The sequence below is a fragment of the Acinonyx jubatus genome, chromosome C1, assembly GCF_027475565.1.
Source record: "Acinonyx jubatus isolate Ajub_Pintada_27869175 chromosome C1, VMU_Ajub_asm_v1.0, whole genome shotgun sequence".
NCBI classification, from domain to species: domain Eukaryota; kingdom Metazoa; phylum Chordata; class Mammalia; order Carnivora; family Felidae; genus Acinonyx; species Acinonyx jubatus.
The window spans coordinates 55,039,611-55,062,524 of NC_069381.1; the positions used below are offsets into that span (position 1 = coordinate 55,039,611).

General features: G+C 42.1%; 1 long non-coding RNA gene across 3 annotated transcripts in view; it reads left to right on the top strand.

Moving 5' to 3' along the window:
* LOC113599321 (uncharacterized) overlaps nt 1–15,251 on the top strand; it is a 45,013-nt gene extending 29,762 nt beyond the window's left edge. For 2 of the 3 annotated variants that reach the window (XR_008294935.1, XR_003420139.2), the window contains exons 3-5: nt 8,937–9,026; nt 10,779–10,961; nt 11,327–13,817. This is a non-coding gene — a long non-coding RNA (uncharacterized LOC113599321). Of the gene's footprint in view, nt 1–8,936; nt 9,027–10,778; nt 10,962–11,326; nt 13,818–13,841 lie in introns of those variants that run through there. The other variant, XR_008294934.1, reaches the window with a different exon arrangement.
* The last annotated feature ends 7,663 nt before the right edge of the window (nt 15,252–22,914 follow it).

Genomic DNA, 22,914 nt, shown 5'->3' on the forward strand with positions numbered 1-22,914 from the left:
AGGTCACTGGTGTAACTACAACCCTATCTTCCTAGCCACAAAATGCAGAGAGTCAAATGGAGAGGAAGCTCATGGGGTTGGGGATTTGGGAATTTGCTTTAGTGGAAGTGGGTAAAAGAGGTTTGGAAGATGTATATATAGGCTTTGAAGAGTACAGAGTGGTTCCAAGTAGGAGATGCTTGGGCATGATGATGAAGGCCAGAATATGGTTCTGCTGGTTTCTGAGTGGTACTGAGGGGCGATGAGAAGGAATCAGGTGTAATCCAAGTAGATGATAAAGTCACCAAAGATGGCAGTGGGGGAGAGAGTAGAAAGGTAGGAGCTTCATTCTTCCCATTTACAAATAGATACTGAGCTGAGCTGTGCTGTGTGCCAGGCAAGGCTTAGACTCTGTGGATACAATCATGAACAGGACAGCTAGGGCCTTATTTCATGGAGCTCATGTCCCTGTAGGAGTGACAAACAACATAATCAAGGAGTAAGTACACACACACACACACACACACACACACACAATGCCAGAAAGTGACTAAGTGCTGGAAAGTTGTGGTGTGGGTACAGATCTGGGTTTGCACTGGGTGATTCAGGAAGGTCTCCTTGTAAAGGTGACATTTGAGTGGGATGTGAAAGCAAGAAAGGCATGCAATATCCAGGGAGGAGAGCATTTCAAACATGGAGAACGGCTGGCACAAAGGCGCTAAGTGGGAATAAGCCTGGAAGAAGAAGAACAAGGCCAGGGTAGCTGGGACATGACGAACAGCCAGAGAGTGGTGTGGAATGAGGTCCAAGAGGCGGGCAAGTGCTGGATCACATGAGACCTTATTGTCCACGGTTTGCTATTTGGATTTTAATCTAAGGACAGTGGGAAACTGTGAAGAGTTTTGATTAGAAGAGGGATGATCTGATGTGTGTGTGTGTGTGTGTGTGTGTGTGTGTGTGTGTGTGTGTGTGTTAAAGTTATCTTAACTGTGGAGCAACAATGAAGTAGAGAAGGGAAACAGGATCCCCAGCAGAAATAAACCATCCTTTACAGGAGGTTGTTGTTTTGGGTTTGGTTTTGTTTTCTTAGATCTTGAAGTCGAATGCATTTCTAAGGGTCAACTCCCAAGGTCAAGAGTAATCTGAGAAGTCTGTCTGCTCCCTGGGGTTGTTTGTGAGGAAGTCAAGAGAGGCACAGACCAAACCACTTATTATGGAGGAGAGTGTGTGTTTTTCCATTCCACTGAAAAGCAGACAACAGAAGAAGAAATGTACTTGTTTGAATCTCTCCCTGCAGAGGATGTGCCACCCACTGTCCCCTCTCCCGAGGTACCCGGAATCCCTTTCCCTGTATCTTTATCCTTCCAATGGTTTAACATGTTAAACCCTGCTTAATTTCCTAAACTGATTTCCCGAGGGCTCTGGCTTGCAGAATTCCCTTTCCTGTCATAGGAACCAGCTGACTGACTTGGTTTTCCTCTCCTGCCCCTGTCACTAGGGCAGTGGAGCTGGGCGTCACTTTCCTGACTCCACACTGCCCCTCCTCAGGCTTCAGATCCTCCCTCTGGGCCCTCCATTCCTCCTGCTGCTTTGGTGGTCCAGACTCCTCATTTATACCAGATTTCACTTGGACAACATGCTGGGATGAAGGAGGGAGTGACCCGGGTGAGGGAAACCCCCAGATTGTCTTTGCACCCCTGGAGGCTGCTGCCCTGGCTTCCCAAGCCTGTAGCAGTGGGCAGGCTGTGCCTGCTCCCAGCCTGGATTCCATAGATCACCTACCATGAGGTTGCTGGCAGAGCCCCTGTGAAATGGTGGGTGAATTCAGTGCAAGAAACTCACCTTTTCTGACTCTTTCTTTAGTTCTGGTTGCTAGGACACTGCACTGAAGGTCACTTTACAAGAGTGGCTCATGCTGAGCAAGGACACAGTATGTGCCTGGCTCTGCGCTAAGATCTGTATAGGCCCATCTCACAAGATCCTCATAATCTTCTTACATAGAAGGGATCTTGATCTCCATTTTTATGGAAAAGGCTCTGAGAGGTTGAGCAACCAGCCTGCCAAAATGGGATTCTAACAAGCTCCAAAGCATCCAGGGGCTTAGCCATGACATGCCTATGACAACCTTAACATTTGTTTGTCCCTCACCATGATTTCAATCTGAAAGTGCTCATTTGGTGCAATTTACTTTCATGTCCTCAATAATAAACATTTCTCACCATGGACTAACTATCCACTCTAATATCTTTTTTCAATATGGGCCCTGGGAAGATGTAGAGAAGGTTCTGACTGATGATGTCAAATATAAGGTACCAAATTTCTCCCAGACAGCCTCATTTTCTTAATCAATGATTTTTATTTATTTTTTTATTTTTTTATTTTTTTTTATTTTTTTTTTAACATTTATTTATTTTTTGAGACAGAGAGAGACAGAGCATGAACGGGGGAGGGTCAGAGAGAGGGAGACACAGAATCTGAAACAGGCTCCAGGCTCTGAGCTGTCAGCACAGAGCCCGACGCGGGGCTCGAACTCACGGACCGCAAGATCATGACCTGAGCTGAAGTCGGCCGCTTAACCGACTGAGCCACCCAGGTGCCCCTTAATCAATGATTTTTAAACACCACACATGAAAGTGTTACCAATATTTGTAAATTTAGGTGTAATGTTGTAGGTACTTAATTGTTCTTTGGAGAATTAAAAAAAAATTTTTTTTAATGTTTATTTATTTTTTAAGAGACAGAGAGACAGAGTGTGAGTGGGGAAGGGGCAGAGAGAGAGAGGAAGACACAGAATCCGAAGCAGGCTCCAGGCTCTGAGCTGTCAGCACAGAGCAGGATGCGGGGCTCGAACCCACCAGCCATGAGATCATGACCTGAGCCGAAGTCGGACGCCTAACCGACTGAGAAACCCAGTGCCCCTGGAGAATTTTTTTTTTTGCATCAAGCATGTATTTATTTTACTATCAGGATGGGAAAAAAGGAGGAATAGTGGGAAATAAAACAACAACAGAACAGGGAAAAAGAAAGGGAAAAAAATTGTTCAGACTTGTTTCTGACCATCCATGCTGATAAGTTCCCTGTGCAGAGGATCTCACATAGACCATCCTTAGACTTGAGTCCTCACCTGGCTAAAGACCACACCTCATATCTGTAGTGCATGGTCAATACCCTTGAGCAGAGTTGAATGAAGATTGGTGAGTTGAATCAGATGTGGCCCATGATACACATAGTGCCAATATTGGCTGGTTTGAGGTTAACAGGCCCATAGATTTATTCCCCTAATGAGATGTGAGGTCATTTTTAGTTAGAGATTTTAGAGACTTGAGAAAAAAAACCTGATGTCATGATTCAATGAGTTCCTGAGGAAACACATAGAATTTTTTGGCCACATATTCTCAGTTTTTTGGTTCATTTGGCATATCGCTATGCTAAATTTGAAAGCAAATGTCAAGCATAATTATTATATATGTACAAATTCACCTCCCAGGGATCTACATTCCTCATCTGGAAAATGAGGGAGTAAACCAGATGCTCCCTAAAGGGCTTTCTAGTACTTGTGCTCTCTGGTTTATGTATTTTTGGACATTGTATTTCACTCTTTGTTTATTATAAACTGAAAAGAGTAAAAAAGGATAATATCCAGCCTCGAATTTCCCAACCATGCTATAACTGATCTACAAATTGGATGTCTAAAGGATTATGTTACTTTGAACTAAATAAAAAGAATAGGTTAGCATTCTGAGAAGATGCTTAGATTGTGGCCTTCTAGGTAAGTCCCATGCCTAGGCATTTGCAACGACTTCCCTGTGTCACAAACAAAAGGATTTTTCCATGCCTTTTGAGAGTATACATGAGAGGGAATTAAAATAAGGTACTAAACCAAAACCCACTATGGTTATTCAAGTACTCCTAACTTTGTATTTTCATCCAGAATACGTGCGTCATTTTTTGATTCTTTTTGTGTTTCTTTCTCCTTTTTTAAAAAAACAAGTAATCTAGGAGCACCTGGGTGGCCCAGTCAGTTGAGCATCTGACTCTTGATTTCAGCTCAGGTCATGATCTCAAGGTTCGTGAGATTAAGCCCCGTGTTGGGCTCTGTGCTGACAGCCTGGAGACTGCTTGGGATTCTCTCTCTCCTTCTCTCTCTGCCCCTCTCCCCTTCAAAGTAAACAAACATTAAAACATAAAATAAAAACGAATAATCTATAAATAATTACTTAGGCCTCTTTTATTTTTAAAGTCATGCAATATTGCAGATAAACCCTCCAATGCTCAAGTATATGTGAGGTGATATTTAGTGACAGAAACATGTAGTGGTTAAGAGCAAAAGTCTTCAGTCTCTGGGAGCGTCTGGGTGGCTCAGACAATTAAACGTTCGACTTTTGATTTCAGCTCAGGTCATAATTTCATGGTTTGTGGGTTCAGGCCCTGCGTCGTGATCTGTGATGACAGCGTGGAGCCTATTTGGGATTCTCTCTCTCCCTCTCTTTCTGCCATTCCCCGGCTGTCTCTCTAAATAAATAAATAAATAAATAAATAAATAAATAAATAAATAAACAAACTTACAATTTTTTAAAAAAAGTCTTTGATCTGTGTTTTGTCACTTAATTAGCTGTACAACCTTAAGCAAGTTATTTAACCTCTCTGACTTCCCATCTATGAAATGGGGATATTAAGGATTCTTCCTTCCTTCCTTCCTTTCTTCCTTTGTCCTTCCTTCCTTCCTTCCTTCTCTCCCTCCCTTCCTTCCATCTTTCCTTCAATAAATACTTTTTTGAGCACCTGCAGTGTGTGACTCAAGCCTCTGGGAGTAAATATAGCAGTGAACAAGGACAGAGTTCCCTTTTTCATGTATGTAAGAATTTAGTTGAGTGAAACATAATAAATAAATATGAATGCCTGGTGGCAAGTACAATGAGCAAAGCATAGTAACAGATATTAGGGATGGAGGGAAGCTACTTAGAAGAGGTAGTCAAGGAAGGCTCCTCTGAAAAGGTGACATCTGAGCTGAAATGTGAACTAAGTGTAGAGAAGAAGATTCCAGGTGGGGAGAACATCAGATGTGACAATCATAAGGAAAGTGTGCTTTCAGTGAATGTTTGGGGAAGAATAAGAAGGTCAAGATGACTGGAACATGAAAAGCCTTTAGATTTTACTCTAAATGCATCGGGAAGCCACTGGGAGGGTTGAGAGGAAAAGTAAAAACATGATCTGATCCATGTGGAAAAGGACCAACTTTCCAGATATTTTAACATGTGATTTGACTATGTGTCTAAAGATTGACTTCTCAAGCATGTGTTAAGATTGGCATGAGCTCATTAGGCAGTGTATGTGAGTTGCATAGTGTTTGTAGTAGATTGCACTCAAGAAGTAGCTCTGATTATTATGCTATTAGTCAAGTTGATAGACCATCACCAAGGTTCTGCACTGATGATGATAGGGCATCTGTCTGAGGTCCAAGGAAATAGGGAGAGAAAACCATCATTTCTTGAGTACTTACTCTGTGCCAGGCCTGAACATATTTAGCTCTGGTACAATAGAGCAAAGCAGCACGCTTTTTTGTATCAGTCTTGTCATGATGCCCAGAACTATTCATAACTCTGAGATGAGGTGACTTTTAAAGTGTACATTTTAACCTGGGGTGGCAACATCAGGTCCTATTGACCCCTGTTACCTTAATGTGATTTCATGGATCAGATAAACTAGCTAGCCACCCCAATGGCTCTGGAGTCTGAATGCCTATGGTCAAAGTCCAGCTCAACAGCTTATAAGCTGTGTGACTTTGGGCAAGGTACTTAACCTATCTGTGCCTCAGGTTTCCCATCTCAGGGATGATAGTGATAATTATCTTTCAGCGTTTATGTGAGCTAAAGAGAGGTACTGCATGCAAAAATGCTTTATCTGACATAACTATATTATTTTCACAGTTAAGTTCATTAATGAGCCAATCAGAAGAGCTTTCAGGGGTAGAACACAGCACTGGTAAGGTTTTAGGGGAAAGCAGAGGGCCAAAAATGTTATGGTGCTACCATAAGAAGTTCTGTAGGATGAACACTTACTTCCAGGAGTGGGAACAGCTGGTAAAAAGATACTAAAACATGTTTTTAAAAATCTAACTTAAGTCTTTGCAAGTTCTCACTGTAGAGACAGAAGATTCAAGTGATCCAGTGAGAAGTTTTGATCAGTATGCTGCAGGGTGATAGATGATAGGGAGCCAAAGAAAGAGACAGACCTTATAAGGAGTTTAAAAAAAGTAAGAAAAACAGATAAATGTGGTAAAGAAATCAGAAAATTCATAGAGTAAGAAATGCAACTAGAAAACAAATTAGTGAGAAAAATGTTTGCCAATCAAATTAGCAAGGATTAAAAAAAAATAATACAAATCCCCTTGCAATTAAGGCAATAAAAATTGCTGAAAGGATTTATTGCTGAAAGGATTATATGTTGCTGAAAGGAATATAAATCAATAAAACCATTTGAGAAATCAATGTGATGACATAGATCAAGTGCCTTTAAAATGATTATTCTCTTTGACTCAATAATTCTATTTCTAGATTGTTATTACCCGTTTGTAGATTTTTCTAGGTTTTATTGATTTATTTGAAAAAATTAATTTTAGTATTTTTTAATGTTTATTTATTTTTGAGAGAGAGAAAGACAGAGTATGAGTGGGGTAGGGGCAGAGAGAAAGGGAGACAAAGAATCCAAAGCGGGCTCCAAGCTCTGAGCTGTCAGCACAGCTCCTGAAGTGGGGCTCAAATTTATGAACCACGAGATCATGACCTGAGCAGAAGTTGGACGCTCAACTGACTGAGCCAGCTAGGCACCCCTGAAAAAAATTAATTTTAGATATAGAGTCTTCATAGAATTTATTATAGCAGGCCCAAGTTAGAAAGACTAAAATATCTTCAAATAAATGGCATATTTTGCAACCATTAAAAAAGACATTTATATCCCCATGAAAAAGAATGAAGTTGGACTCCTTCCTAACACCATACACAGAAATTAACTCAAAATGGATTATAGACTGAAATGTTTAAGAGCTAAAACTATTAACCTCTTAGAAGAAAATATAGGAGTCATAGACCTTGGGTTAGGCAAAGCCTTCTTAGATATTACACCAAAAACACAAGCATCAAAAGAAAGAAAAATAGACAATCTGAACTTTATCAAAATGAAAAACTTTTGTGCTTCCAAGAACACTATCAAAACACTGAAAAAACAACCTGAAAGGATGAGAGAAAATATTTGCAAACCATTTATCTGATTAGGGACTTGTATCCAGAATATATATCCAAAAATCACAACTGGAAAAAAAAAAAAAAGACAAATAACCTAATTAAAACATAGGCAAAGGTTCTGAATAGACACTTCACCAAAGCAGGTGTAAGAATGGCCCATAAGCATATGAAAACATGCTTAACATCATTAGCCACTAGGGAAATGAAAATCAAAATATGATGAGATGTCATTTTGTACCTGCTAGGACCGTTGTACTAAAAAAGACAGATAATAACAAGTGCTGGAAAAAAATGCAGAGAAATTAGAACCATCATACACTGCTGGTGGGAATGTAAAATGGAGCAGCCATTTTGGAAGACAGTATAGCAGTTCCACACAAAGGTTACCCAGCAATTCCACTCAGAATTCCACTCAGAAATAGAAATATATACTTATACAGAAATATTTAAGGTGGCATTATTCATAATAGTTAAAAAGTAGAACCAACACAAATGTCCATCAACTGATAAACTGATAAGTCAAATGTGGTATATCTATGTAGCAGAATATTATTTGGCAGTAAAAAAGAATGAAGTATTGATACATGCTGTAACATGGGTGAGCCTTGAAAAAGTTATGCTAAATGAGAGAAGCAGTCACAAAAGACCTGTATTGTATAACGCCATTTATATGAAATGTCTAGAAATGGTAAATCTATAGAGACAAGAGAATAAATTAGTGGTTACCTGGGCTAAGGCTAGAGCGGGGATGGGAATGGGGAGTGATCACTAATGGGCACAAGCTTTATTTCTGGGGTAATGAAAATGTTCTCAAAGCAATTACAGTGATAGTTGAACAACACGTGTATACCAAAACCCATTAAATTGTACACTTTAAATGGGCAAATTATATGGTATGTGAATCGTATCTTTATAAAGCTATTAAAAATACATTTGTGTAAAGTATATACTAAAAGAAGAAATGTTCATAATATTTGTGAATGATTTAGAATCATGTATTGTAAATTATGGTTATAATTATTTGGAAAGGAGATTCAAAGCTTTGACATACAAATATAGTATGATTTCACTCATATGTGGAATCTAAGAAACAAAACATGTGAACATAGGAAAAGGGAAGAAAAAGTAAGATCAAAACAGAGAGGGAGGCAAACCGTAAGAGACTCTTAAATACAGAGAACAAACCGAGGGCTGCTGGAGGATGTTTGGTGGGGGGATGGGCTAAATGGTAATGAGCATTAAGGAGGGCACTTGTTGGGATGAGCACTGAATATTGTATGTAAGTGATGAATCACTGGGTTCTACTCCTGAAATCAATACTGCACTGTATGTTAGCTAACTTGAATTTAAATAAATAAATTAAAACAAAAACCAACACCAAACAAGCAAAAACCCTCTGACCTAAATTCTGACAAAAGATCTACTACCATGTTAATGAAGGCTGTCTTTGGATGGTGAACCATGGTTGATGTTTTTCCCCCTTTGATCATCAGGCCTTACTCTGGTAATAGGGAAAACTTCTGTTAATAAAAGAAATAAGGAGGCCTTTTTTCCCAAGCAGTCCTTGGGCATAATCCTTGTTCATCCTTACCCCCTGCTAAACAGAAAGCATCTGAAAAGTGTTTCAGCTGTTATTCTATAGAAAACAAAGTCTGACTGAGACCAAAAGTGACATTTGCCATGTTCCCTCCTCCCTCCTGTTCTTCTACCCCACAGGCCCATAAAAGAAAAATGATTCAGAAAGTCCCGAGCAAGTGAAACCCGGAAACGTGCTACACTTGTGTCTGGCAGCCTCATGCCCTGGAGGTGAGGAGCAGACAACCACCATCCAGGGCTTCTCACAGTGAAAGTGGAATGAGGGAGGCATGTGTTCCAGCTGGGGGCATGAGTTAGGGCCTGTGCCAGGTACAAAGAGAAATTTTATTTTTGACTTGAGCGCACACTGTATGCTTATCTCTACTGAGGAAACCAGCTTTTCCTTCTTACCTCCCAAGAGGAGGAGCCAGTCCTGGCTCACATCCCTGGACAGAGTTACACTTCCCAGCTGGCCCCTCTCCAGGCCAGCCAGTTGTCCATCTGTATCTTGGAGGAACAGCTTTGACAAAGTCCTTGGCCCTGTTTGGAAATCCCCTTCCCCTTGCTCTCCCAAACAAAATTAATTTGAAACGGTTGGGTTAATCTGACATTTTTCCTCTGAGGAACATGTGTTCATATGAGGGGGGAGGGTCTCCTGGAGACAGTCTCCAGGCTATCTACTTGGAATCCATATACCTCCCCAACCCTGCCAATCTGCAGTGCATTCAGGGGCATGCGCCTGGGTTGCAGAGGGGTCTGGGGACCAGTTCTCTGAGGAATGGTTGAAGGACCTGGGGCCGCTTAACTTGGAAAAGAGAAAACTCAGGGAGATCTTGAGAATTGTCTCAATGAGCTTATTAAAAGTTTATTTTGGAATAATATCTCAGAGAAAAATTGGAACCAATGTGGAGAAGTTGCAACGAGGCAAATTGCCTTAATATCAGAAAGAACGTTTTTAATAATGAGAATTTTCCAACATGTAATAGGCTCCATAGTTGAGGAGGTGATTTTCATTGGAGGAAATCTATACAACAACTTTCTTTTGGGCACCATCAACTTGAGAGTGTAAAACTTTTTTCCAACAATTATGTGGTGGTGCTTATTATGTACCAGGCACTTTATATATATAATACTTTATATATATAATACTTTATATATATAATACTTTATATATATATATATGTGTATATATATATATATAAAGTACTAAGTACTTTATATATATAATTCTAGGAATACTTACAACATCCTTCTAAGATAAGTGTATTATTATCTCCAATTGTAAGTGAAGAAAAATAAGACTCAGAAAGAGGTTCAATAACTTGCCCAGGGCCACACTGTGACTCAAACTCAGGTAGAATGGCTCCAACATCCATACTCCATCCATTAACTCCTATATTGAGGTCACATTTATATTAATACCCCCAAGATATGACCGTAGGCTCCTACATGTCAAAATATAGGATTAGTCTCTCTCATCCAGAGGTGCTCAGATCGTTTCCAGAAGTCCCCACAGAGTGCCTACCTATACCAACAACTTAGTGGATAAGGTACATGCGCCTGTCATACACCATGGCTTCCCTCTTGTCAACACTATTCATGCAGCCTCACCAACTATACTAATTGTGAGACCACCAATGTCTGTTTCAAGGGGGCTTCCCCACAATGCACCCTAGTCCATAGGGCTCAAGGCCTGTGTGTTGCTAGGTTCTGAGAGGAATGGAGAATGGTCCCACGTCTGTGCTGCAGTTTGTCATCTGAGTCCCCAAGAAACAATACTTTTGGCTGGAGTCCTCTGTCTCTCACAACAATATGTCCCTCTCAGATACTGGTCCTCATCTCCTTGGGTATAGAGTTTCAGAGACAGTCCAATGATTTCAGGTGGGTCCTACAACTCATGTCCCTCTCTGTCTCCTTTACTTCTTTCTCGACTGTCTCCTATCACTTGGACAACCAAAATAAAGAAAACTCTCTTTCCCCCAGCCACAAAACACAGAGCCTCCATTCAGTAGGTGAAGAGAACTCTGAAGAGATGTCACCTCATTTCTCCCCAGCTCTTGCTCACTCAAAAAGGACATGGGATATCTGAAAGCAGAAGCAGGAAGACTATTCTCAGGTGTGCTGGGGAATGGGTGTGCTGGATGAAGCTGGAGGCTGGAAAGAATGGTAAGGTCTCATCAGTTCAAAAATGTTAGAATCCTAAGTCCCAAATAGTTTGTTAGAAATGGAGTTGCTTCAGCTTGTTTCCTCAAATAGCCCCCATTGGGTTTGTTTAGGAAAGAGTAAGCTGTGTTTCTAAGTAAAGTTTTTACCAGTTTCTGGATTCTGCTTCATTTATGGAAGGTACAGGGTGAAAGAACTGACTGTCTAGTGTAGCCCATCTTTAGGCAAGAGAGAAAGTTGGGATGTGGAAGGCTAGGGTCAATTTACTGATGGGGAGCAATTAATGGCTCTGATAAGCCTTTTCCTTGAAGAAAAGTTTCAGAGATGAGCTTCCTCTGTTTGTACCCAGTTTCTCTCATGTTTTTCAGGTCTCCCATGTTCTTCAGGTCTTCTCATTGTTCTTTATGGTCAATGTGAGGGATATGGGACATTTAGATTCTTTGAAGTTTCCATGAGAATATTTGACTGAAATAGGGGAAAGAAGATAGGGACAAGAGTAAAATACATCTCACTGTGGATATGAAGAAAGGGTGTGGTAACCATTCTCAAAATGGCCTCCAGTAATCCTTGTCTTCTAGTGTTTTTATCTTGCATGGCGTCTCTCCCTGCATTGAATCCCTTTTTGTCTGTATGACCAATAAAATATGGCAAAAATGACAGTGTGTGGCTTTCTAGACCAGGTCATGGCTTCCACCTTGGCTCTAGGAGAAGCCAGCCACCATGTTATGAAGGACGCTGAAGCAGCCATGTGGAAGAGCCTATAGGGGGAGGAACTGAGGCCTTCTGCCAAAGCCAGCACCCACTTGTCAGCCAAGTGAGTGAACCACCTTGAAAGCATATTTTCCAGTCCCAGTAGAGCCCTTGGCTAACTGCAGCCCCAGTTAATATCTTGACCACAACCTCATAAGAGATCCTGAGCCAGACTGCCTGAACTCTTCCTTACCTATAGAAACTGATAGAGGGGCACCTCGGTGGCTCAGTTGGTTAAGTGTCCAACTCTTGATCTCAGGTCAAGTCTTGATCTCAGGGTTGTGAGTTCAAGTTCCATGTTGGGCTCCAGCATGGAGCCTACTTAAAAAAAAAATAAAGAAAGAAACTGTGATATATATTGATGATTTCAAGGTAATTAATAACACATCAATTGATAACCCATGCAAAGAGCAAGTCTGATTATGTGAAGGGCCCTCTAGCATAAGCCCTGTTGGTTGGGCACCTTCATGCACCATGTCCTTGGGAAGCCAGAGGATTGGCAAACTAGGGCCCATGGGTCAAATCCAGCCATCCAAAGGCCAAATTTGCCCACATCACTTGTCTCCATATTGTCTATGGCTGGTTTCTTGCTACAGTGACTGAAGTGAGTAGTTGTGATACACTGGATGGCTCACAATGCTGAAAATATTTACTGTTTAGCCCTTTATAGAAAAAACTTGCCAACTCCTGTTCTATAGGAACTTGCAGTATGATGGTGAAATGTCTTTCGCACACACATACAGATACACACACCCACTCCAAACAAGATCCTGAAGTACACACATGTTATTTCATCTGCCTGGTAAGCCCTCTGTACTTTCTTCATCTGGCTAACTCCTACTCATCCTTCAAAACTCAGTTTAGATGCCACCTTCTTGAATCCAACCTTTACTTGTGAAATCCCTCTCCTTCTTTGAGGTTGGCTTATGTATCACCTCCTTCCCTTGTTCCCCCAAGCCAAATGAATTCTAACAGCAGTGTTTCCATATCTCTTTTAGAATTCTAATCAATCACATGATGAGGAATTGTTTAGTGTCTTCTCCCCCACTGGACTATAAGCTCTTCAAGGACAAGGATTGTGTATTATTCATTTTATAACCTCAGAGAAATATACCTTTACTTATTTATTCATCACAAATACTTATCGGATGCTTACTATTTGTCAGATAATTTGCTTACACGGGGATTCACGGAGAAAAAGACTGAGTTCTTGCTCTCAGGTTGCTCTAGGATGGGAGTGGGAAAGCAAACTGGCATTAGGCTATGATGTGGTAAAGGTGTGTGCAAACTTCATTGTGAGTATATTTGTTGTAGCCATATAAACACCTGCAAAAAGAAATTGTTTTTCAACACTTTCCTAGCATTTCACCATAGTCGGACACCGTACTAAGTACTTAAGTACATTACAATTTATTTAATCTTTATACAACATGAAGCAAGTACTACAATGTTCCCTTGTACAGGATATAGAGAATAAGAGACGTCAAGTAACTTATCCAGGGTCACAGAGCTAAAAAAAAATGTCAAATGAATTTTGGAGCAATTATTTAGCTGAATAATCAATTCTAAATCTCAAAAACAACTTAAGTAGGAGAAATTGGGATAATGCTGTCCTTCTCCTTAGAACACTAAGTGGATGGTTTCTGTCAAGCTGGAATTTCCAGCTCCAGAGGCTTTCTGATGACTTACACTATGCTTGGCATTTTATTTCTAGGAATTGCCTTCTGGGAGATTCTGCTGTTTTAATGATTGTGCAAGCCTGGTTTCCTCACTGAATTGCACCATTTGCCACTTTGAAGTCCTCCCTAGTTGTTAGTTTGACTTTCTTAGGACCCCGTGGGGGAAGAACACATTCAACAGTGCCCAACTCTGTTCTTTCCTTGCTAAAGTCAATAGGAATATGGATTGCCTACAGCTGGGATGTGAGATGGGGCTCCAGTTCCTCCTCTCTGCCATCACTTATCTCCAGCTGTGATCTCAGTTGTGGATTAATTGGTTCAAACCTTGGGTGTCATTCAGTGAACTGGTTCAGAGATCCTGCATGCAGTGGCTACTGGTCTGGGCTCTAGCTTAAAGAAAACCATTTCCCCGTGTAGTATGAATCACTTAACTGCATTCTGTTTTCCTTTCTAGGAATGAAGACTGAAACTCCAGAGCTGGTCCCCTTTAAAAATACATAAATAGGTATTCTGAGCCATTTGTCTACTCTGTTCAGATCACTCATTTGTGCCTGGTTCCACCTTCCTGCACAAAGATGTGAGGGCTTTGTGGTAAAGACTGGAGGTGGTGAAGTGGGGGAAAGCTTAACGCAGGACAGTGACAGGTGCTGAAAGCAGGTATGTCCCTTGCTCAAGAGCCTTAGCTCAGCGATTCCCTTCCAAGGGTAAGGGTGCAGAGTGAAGTGATGAGGAGTGGTGTCAAAGTAGGTGGGAGAGGGAAAGGCCAGTATGTGCACTCACGGTTTTCAGCCTATTCACCCTCATTCCACAAGTCTTGATGGAATTGACTACGTGCCAGACCTTGTTTACAATCAGGTCCTGGAATTTACAGTGGCAGATGAGACAGATATGGTTCCAGCCCTTCCGAAGTAGTGGGGAAGATCAGAAAGAAGCTAACACTTAAATAAAGTAATTGCAAATTATGGTAAGTGATGGTAGGAATGAAGAGTGGGCTATTACAGAGAATAATCGGGAGGGGGGATGGGACAGGACCATTTATTTTGAATGGAATAATCAGAGAAGGCTTCTTTGGGAAAGATCATGAACATGAAGGATAAGGAAGCCAAGGGAGAATTCCAGGCAGAGGGAATGGAGCGTGCGAATGTCTTGAAGCTGAGGTCAGCTCAGGCAAACTGAAATGGCTAAGCTGCTCTTGGTGGGGGCCCCCAGACTTCCAGCCTGCACTGCTTACTCTAGGAGTTCCCCCTGCCCCAGGCCCAGTGCCTTCAGTGCTTCCCTTTGCTCCATCCAGTCATGCTCCTGTGATAGCCTGAGAACCCCCTTTGCAGGATCTACAGTTCATCTGGGGTCTCAGCCTTCAGCTATAGCTCTGAGCCAGAGCAGCTTCATCAAGAAAAGGGGGACACTTAGGGACATGGGCTCCCTTCTCTCTATTTTAGGATAAACAGACCTTACTAAAGCTTAGCGTTACAAATTACTTAGGTCCTCTGGGCTCAAATCCTGGCTCTGCCACTTGGAAGCTTTAGTGCCACTTGGAAGTTAAGTGTTACTTAACTGCTCTGTGCCTCAACCCCCTTATCTGTAAACTAGGTCTTAAAAATGTATCTATCTCATAGAATGGTTAGTAGATTTAATTAGTTCAGGCCGGCTAAGTGCTTAGGTCAGTACCTGGCTTATCAACATTCGACAATCATGTTATTATCATTATCATACTTCAGCTCTTGTACCCCACTGCCACCTGGAATGGCAGTGAAGGTGTGTGATGCATTCCCCAGAGACTGGGCTCCCGGGAATCAAGCTGTATGTAGCCTTCTCCTATAATTCAATCCAGATCATTTTTATACCAGGCACTGTACTGGACACTTTGCTACATCATTTCCTTGATCCTTCCAACAGTCGTAAGAAGCAGGTATTACCCTTATTTTACAGATGCAGGGACTCAGGTTTAAAGAGGTTACCCGACTTAACCCAACACCACAAAGCTACTGTGGTTCCTAGGTCCACTGCTGCGATCTGACTCAGTAGGCCTGGGTAAATCATGGGGATCTGCATTACAAATACCTACCCCAACCTTCCCAATTTTGATGCGGGTGACCTCTTTACTGTACTTTGGAAAACCATGGTGTAGATGATCTTTTTAAAACAAAGTTTTTTTGATGTTCATTAAAAAAATTTTTTTTATAAAACTTTTTTTTAAATGTTTATGAGAGAGACAGAGACAGAGCATGAGTGGGGGAGGGGCAGAGAGAGAGAGAGGGAGACACAGAATCTGAAGCAGGCTCCAGGCTCTGAGCTGTCAGCACAGAGCCCGAGGCAGGGCTCAAACTCACAAACTGCGAGATCATGACCTGAGCCGAAGTCAGATGCTTAATCGACTGAGCTGCCCAGGCGCCCCAATATTCATTTATTTTTGAGAGAGAGACAGAATGCGAGTCAGGGAGGGGCAGAGAGAGAGGGAGACACAGAATCTGAAGCAGAATCTGAAGCAGGCTCCAGGCTCTGAGCTGTCAGCACAGAGCCCCCTGTGGGATTTGAATGCATGGATGGCGAGATCATGACCTGAGCCAAATTCAGACACTAACTGAGCCACCATGTGCCTCTAGATGATCTTTAAGGCTACCTTTGGCTGTAAAGTCTGTGAAGATGAGAAAGTCCATACATGCTGAGTATGTAGTTTAGTGAGGAAAGCCGTTTACTGCTGTTGATGTTTATCGTAACAGAATTAACTCAGTTCATGACACTGGTTGCCTGCTATGGTTACTGTCCAACAGTCACATTGGGGCTGAAAAATGTCCCCAGAGTGTTTTGCATTATGTAATCTCAGTTCATAATTTCTCATCTACAGTTCCAAGTGAAGATAAAATTAAAATGTTCTGAAAACCCAAAGTCTTAAGTTTGGGAAACTCATTTTGGAGTCAAATGTGACTGAACTGAAGTAAGTTTATTTGCAGATATTATTTAATTTTTTTTTTTAGTGTTTATTTATTTTTGAGAGAGAAAGAGAGCATGAGTGGGGGAAGGGCAGAGAGAGAGGGAGACACAGAATCCGAAGCAGGCTCCAGGCTCTGGGCTGTCAGCACAGAGCCCGATGTGGGGCTTGAACTCACAAACCGCGAGATCATGACCTGAGCCGAAGTCAGACGCTTAAATGACTGAGCCACCCAGGTGCCCCAGCAGATATTATTTAAACCACTTGCTTTGAATACTTAAACATTGCACTGCAAAATTATCAGAGTGCTTGATTATGGGGTGTATTAATGATCTATTGTTGCATAACAAATTACCCCAAAACTTAATGGCTTGCAACAACAAACATTTATTTTCTCACAGTTTCTGTGGGTCAGAAATGCAGAAGAGGCTTAACTGGGTAGTTTTGACTCAGGGTTTCTCATACAGTTACAGTCAAGATGTTGCTACGGCTGCAGTCATCTGAAGGCTTGCCCAGGGCTGGGGGTAGGGGGGAGTCCCTGGCAAGATGGCTCACTCATATGGCTGTTATCAGGGGAAAGTACAATGCTTTTTATTATTATTAAGTTTATTTATTTATTTGGGGCGGGGCTCACACAAGCTGAGGAGGGGCAGAGAGAGAAGGGGACAGAGGATCTGAAGCAGACTCTGTGCTGACAGCAGAGAGCCCAATGTGGGGCTCGAACTTGTGAACCGTGAGATCATGACCTGAGCCAAAGTCAGATGCTCAACCGACTGAGCCACCCAGGTTTCCCATGCTTTGTGTTTGAGCCACCGAGGTGTCCCATGCTTTGTGTTTCTTAAAAAAGAGTTAGCAAGTTTAGCCCACACACAATAAAAGGAGATTTCGATGACACTATTCGTTAAGAAAAGAATGTAAAAGTTTTTGTGGACTTATTTTAAAACCACCACAGAAGTGTTACCCATATCTTCCTGGAGGTGTTCTGTTATATGCAAGATATGGAGCAGTATTATCCTACAAAAGAATTCAGCAAAGATTACTAAATAATTATGAACTGCACCTGGCACCGAGAGTTTTGGATAAAGGGTTATGTTTCTGTAGTATCATGATAAGCTTGCACTATGGTTTTTACCACTGTAAATAAGCTGAGGAAACCTAGAATGTTTTGGAATATTTTCAAGCCTCAAGGAACTTCACGGATTATCCAGTAACTAGAGTCTGCCCTCATCTCCTTCACTCCATAGATGAGTAACTTGAGATTCTTAAAGGAAAAAAAAAATGCTAAAAACATGCATGCTATGTTTCAGACACTGCTAAGTGCCTTAGATATATTATTCTATTAAATTTTTCCAGCTTTACAATGAGGAAAATAAGAATCAGAAAGGTGAGTAGAATGTCCTGGATCAGACAGCTGTGTGTTTTAGAGACAGGGTTAAAACCCATGTCTCTTAAGTGTCAGCCAGAACTCTACACACACAACACCCCCTCTTATGACCCTCTGGGATGTGAGAGCAGAGCTGGCAAGGTCTAAACACCATATCCCTGGAGGATCAAGGTGAAAGGTCTTCTGTCCACCCATCCAGAGGTCTCTTTCGTCTGAAGATCTCACCAGCCTTCTGCTTCCCTAGCTAGTGTCCAACCTAAGATTCTCTTCTGGGAACCAGAGAAGAACCCCAGAAGTTGAGAAGCAATGACCCCACAGCCTGTTGCCTCACCCTCAAAGTGGGATTCTGAACTTCAAGCTAGGTGGGTGCTGCTGAGGTGTGACAAGCTTGGTTTCCACTTTGAAATGCCTTCTCAGGGTATCTGAGATACACCTCATGTTCACATTCTCACCTAAGAGGCATTGGAGAACAAAACCTCCTGCCCAGGGGACTATGGCTGGAGAAAGCCTTTCCAAGGACTGTCAGCTTTAAACTCTATGAAGGATATGTCATCATTAGGAATCTAAGTTCAAAAGTTATAGTAATAGCGATTATAGCAATAGAATCTGTTAGGACTCTTTTAGTGACATGTGTCAGAAAATCCAATCTGAAATGGCATAACCTGAAAGGTAATTAATTGAAAAGTAAAGAGGTAGTGTTGATTTCAGGTATGGCACGATGTAGCAAATCAAATGCTCCAGAAGGACTTGGTCTCTCTTTCATCTCAACATTCAGCTTACTCTGTTATTGACTCCAATTTCAGACTAATTGCTCCCTGAGCCAGTCACTATCACCAGAGGGCTACAGTGTTCTCATTGGCCAGTCTTGGGTCACATGACACTCCTGGATGGAAGGGATTGGGGAGAGTACAGACCATCAAACAAAAAACTGGAGGCTCTTACTGCAGATAGGACAAAGGAAGGTTGCCAATGAATTAGACAACACTTGAGCTCTTATTATGTGCCAGACTCTATGCAAAGCACTCCACACACAAATCTCATTTAATCTTTATAAACAACTCTGTAAGATATGTATTATTATTACCTCCATATAACAGATGAAGAAACTGAGGGTCAGACAGGATAAGTAATGTGCTCAAGGTCACACAGCTAGTAAGTAATGGGGCTGAGTTTGAACCCATTCTGATTCAAGAGCTATCCTTCTTCCATTTCCATGAAGTTGTCTATGGCATCAGCTTCCTCTAGGTCATTTAGGCTGGAAGCAGCAGTGTCTTTTTCAACATCTTCTCTTTATCATCTACATCTGGTAGTCATCCTATCTGAGCTATCTGCTTCCATCTTCTGTTCCTAATGCCACTTCCCATTGCTACTGATCTCTTCTCTCGGGATAATTGGAATAGCTTATTCTCAGAGAACACACATGTGAAGTCTGAGGGCCATTTTAACTTACGAATTAATATTTAAATGTTAGAATCACATAAAAATCTATATTGCATGGCATTCTTCGAAAAATGGAAAACCTTGCTAACACTGGACCAGCCTCATGGCAACAATGAGCAGCACTGTCCGCTGATAATTAGGTGTCTGTGTTTCAGTTGGCCAAGTCCCTGTTGCTTCTTTCCTCCAGGCCTCCTCACTCATGTAAGTTCCTCACCTACCCTCCGTGAGCATCTGAGTTTGCAAGCCTAGTGCCTAGTTTCTCCCCATTTTTACCCACCCTCCTATGACCATTAGGTTTATCTTCCAAAACCGTGATCTGATTATCTCACTTTCATATTCAGAGACATTTAACAGTTCCACACTGCCTATGGGCCTGCTACAAATTGGTCCCAAGCTCCTTTTTTAGGCCAATGTCCTGTTGAACAAACCTCCACACACTTGTTTCTGCCATACCCTTCTGGAATATGCCCCGCATTCCCTCTCCCACTTGCGTTTGCTCAGTTCTTATTCTCTGGGCCCCTAATGTCCTTTCTTGGTTCTCTCTGTGCCTCCTCACATCTGCTCTTTGAGTGCTCATACAACTTTGAATGACAAGGTCAATTCGCACCCCCTCCAAGAAGCCTTGTTAAATCCCCTCCACCAACATTATGTGTTCCTGCTCCATATACCACCAGTACATTACTTTCGAGCACCTATTGTGAATGACATTCATAATACAAAATACTCTTTATCATCAATCAATCAAGTTAATACTTATGGAACGCTACTATGTGCCAGGCACTTTTCTGAGTGTCTCGCCTTCACAACCGTTTTTTGACACATCCTACTCTCATTACCATCATGCACAGAGAAATCTGAGACACAAAAAGTTTAAGTCATTTGCCCAGTTTCATATGGCTGGCAAGCAGTAAAGCTGGATGCCAGGTAGTCAGGACCCAGAGCCTGGGTACATTATTACCATCTTAGATATGTACTCAGAATACATTTTAAAGAAACTGCTCTGTGCCAGGCACTGTAGGAGATGTTGCAAAGGTAAAGATGAAGAGCAGCAAGCTCTCTGCCCTCAAAGAACTCAAAGAACTCAAAGAACAAGCTGATGGAAGGAGATGGACATGGTCCAGTGGGAGGAATGAATGTCACAGGTGCCTTGACAGAAGTAGAGAAGGAGAATGGGGGCAACACGGAGGTATCCATGAGAATTTGGAAATTGGGCACAAAGGGGATCATAGCCATTGGAAAAGGTCAGGGGAGACTTTGTGGAGGCATCTTAAAAGGTGAGTTACATAAAAAGCTGCATATTATTCCATTTATATGAAATATTCAGAATAGGCAAATCCACAGAGACAAAAAAGCAGATTTCCAGGGGCTGGGGGAAGAGGGGACTGGGGTGTGACTGTTTAATGGGCACAGGATTTCTTCTGACGATGATGAGAATATTCTGGAATTAGGTTGTAGTGATGGCAGAAGACCATGAATATAGTGGGAGTGATTGAATTGTACAGTTTAAAATGGTTAAAAAGGTAAATTTTATGTTATGTGATTTTCATCTCAAAAAGAAAAAAAAAGATGAGTTGATATCTATCAGGTACACTGAGCAGGGCATGGGGTGGGAAGCATTGGAGGTGGGGAGATTTCAGGTGAAGAATGACAGTTTGGAAAGCAGTGAGCTGATTCAGAATGGCTGCTGTTATAGTGCACTTGGTTGATACGGGCAGGGCTTAGGTCTCACAGCAACAACTAAGTCTCCCGAGGAATATAGAGATGATATAATGATCTTGTAGGCCACTCCCAGGAGCTTGGACTTTATCTTGCAGGAAATGGAGCACCAGTGATGACTTTCAGCAAGACCATGATGTGTTCTGGTGTATAAGGAAGATCAAGCCAATCCCCATATGAAGGATGGGGGAGTGTGCAAAAATCTGGAGACAGTAAGGGAATTATTGTAATAGTCCAGGCAAGAGCCAACAAGGAGCTGACTATGTGACCATGGCTGCATGCTGGAAAGCAGAACCTATGTCATTTGCATTTGTAAATTTCACTCATTCAATGAAATATCCCCTCAATGCCCATAAATGGATTTCCATTATGGCCCATTATGTGCTGGTGCTGAGGACACAGCAGTGAACACAGGTCTGGCCTAGCAGCCCTCCTGGAGTGTGTTGTCTGGCCAGGCAGGCATATGATAAACCAATAATGACACAATGGATGATTTACAACTGTGAGATGTCCTATTAAAGGACAAGGACAAAGACAAAGTATTAATTCCAGCCAGCCAGCCCTAGTTTCAAACCCTGGTTCTTCGCTGCTCAGGTGAGAGCAAGTTTCTCACGCTCTTGAAGCCTTGGTTGCCTCATCTAAAAATGTGGGTAGCGACAGTACCCACCCACAGATGGCTAAAGAGATTAAAGTTAATGCTGTAGATGGAGATGGCTACCAGTGCCTGGCAAGCAGCAGAAGCTCAGAAGGATCATTTGATTCTTCCACTTGGTAGGCACAATAAATCCGAGTTGGGCAGAACGATGTTATTGACCTTGAATCCATCAGTCTCTGGGAACATGATGGAAGACACTGGGAATGCTGATTTGCTGTGTATAGAGTGGCCAATTGATCTGTGAAGAAGCCCTTGAAGAAATGTTCATTTTTGAGAACAGCAGGCCTGCCTTAGCATTGTGGAAGGTGCTGTCCTCCCCTTGCTACTCCATCCCTAACTAGGCTTCTCATGGTGTGAAGGGAACAGCCATGGGTTTTGGTGTCTCCCTATAGTTCATCCTCAAGGGAATGACATTCCATAGCCTAGTACAAAATATCCTTTTCTGGCCTTTGGAGGCCAATGTGCCCATGCCCCTTGTAAGTCCAATGGAATGATGCCCACCAGTGTCTTTCTCTTACAAGGTTCAGGCTTAGTCATAAACTCCCTTACACATGAGTATCTTCATCCAAAAGTCATGGATTGAATGCCTACGTGTGGCAGTCACTGTGCTAGATGTCAGGATTGTAGTATTGAAAAGAATAATACCCATCCCCTGCCTCAAAGGCATCCTACCTCATGGGGAGTTGGAGAGGTAAGTGAATGCATGCCATTTGTGGTTAAGAGCCTAGAATCAAAGTGGCACAAGCCCTATGGCTGCACAGAGGCACAGAGGCAAACTGAGGCGCCTTGTCTGGGAATGCATATAAGACTGTGTTGGACAAGCCTGGGCCTTGGTGTCCAGCCCCTGACCTACTACTTGGTGACAATAACTGTCACTTATTGAGCACCGCTATGTCCCTGGTATAAAGTGCCAGATACTCATGTTGCTTAATTTATTCTCATGATGATACTATGAGGACTGTTTTTAAATGAATCAGTACATTGCAGCATTTAGAAGAGTGTCTGACTCATGGTAAATGCTCCATAAGTGATACCTATTTTTATTCTATATTCTTTTCTCTCTCTCTCTCTCTCTCTCTCTCCCTCTCTCTCCCTCTCTCTCTCTCTGGATAAAACTTAAATTAGGTGATAGAAGATTAAAAGTCCATAGGGTCCAAGCATAAGTCTTGGGCGAATTCCCAAGGAGGCCCCAAAGGCAGCTTGGGTTTCCATCACTGGCAGAGGGGATAGGTGAAAAGTGGTGGATTCACACAGTGGGCACCATGTAGCAGATAGAAGCGGTAGATTAGCAACATACGTAGTGCTAATGCCAGGAGGAGGACTTGATCATTGGCTCCTTCTGAAGAGGGCTTCTCAGCCGCAGCAGATGGCTGCCCTGTGGGAACGAAGCCTATGACAGATAA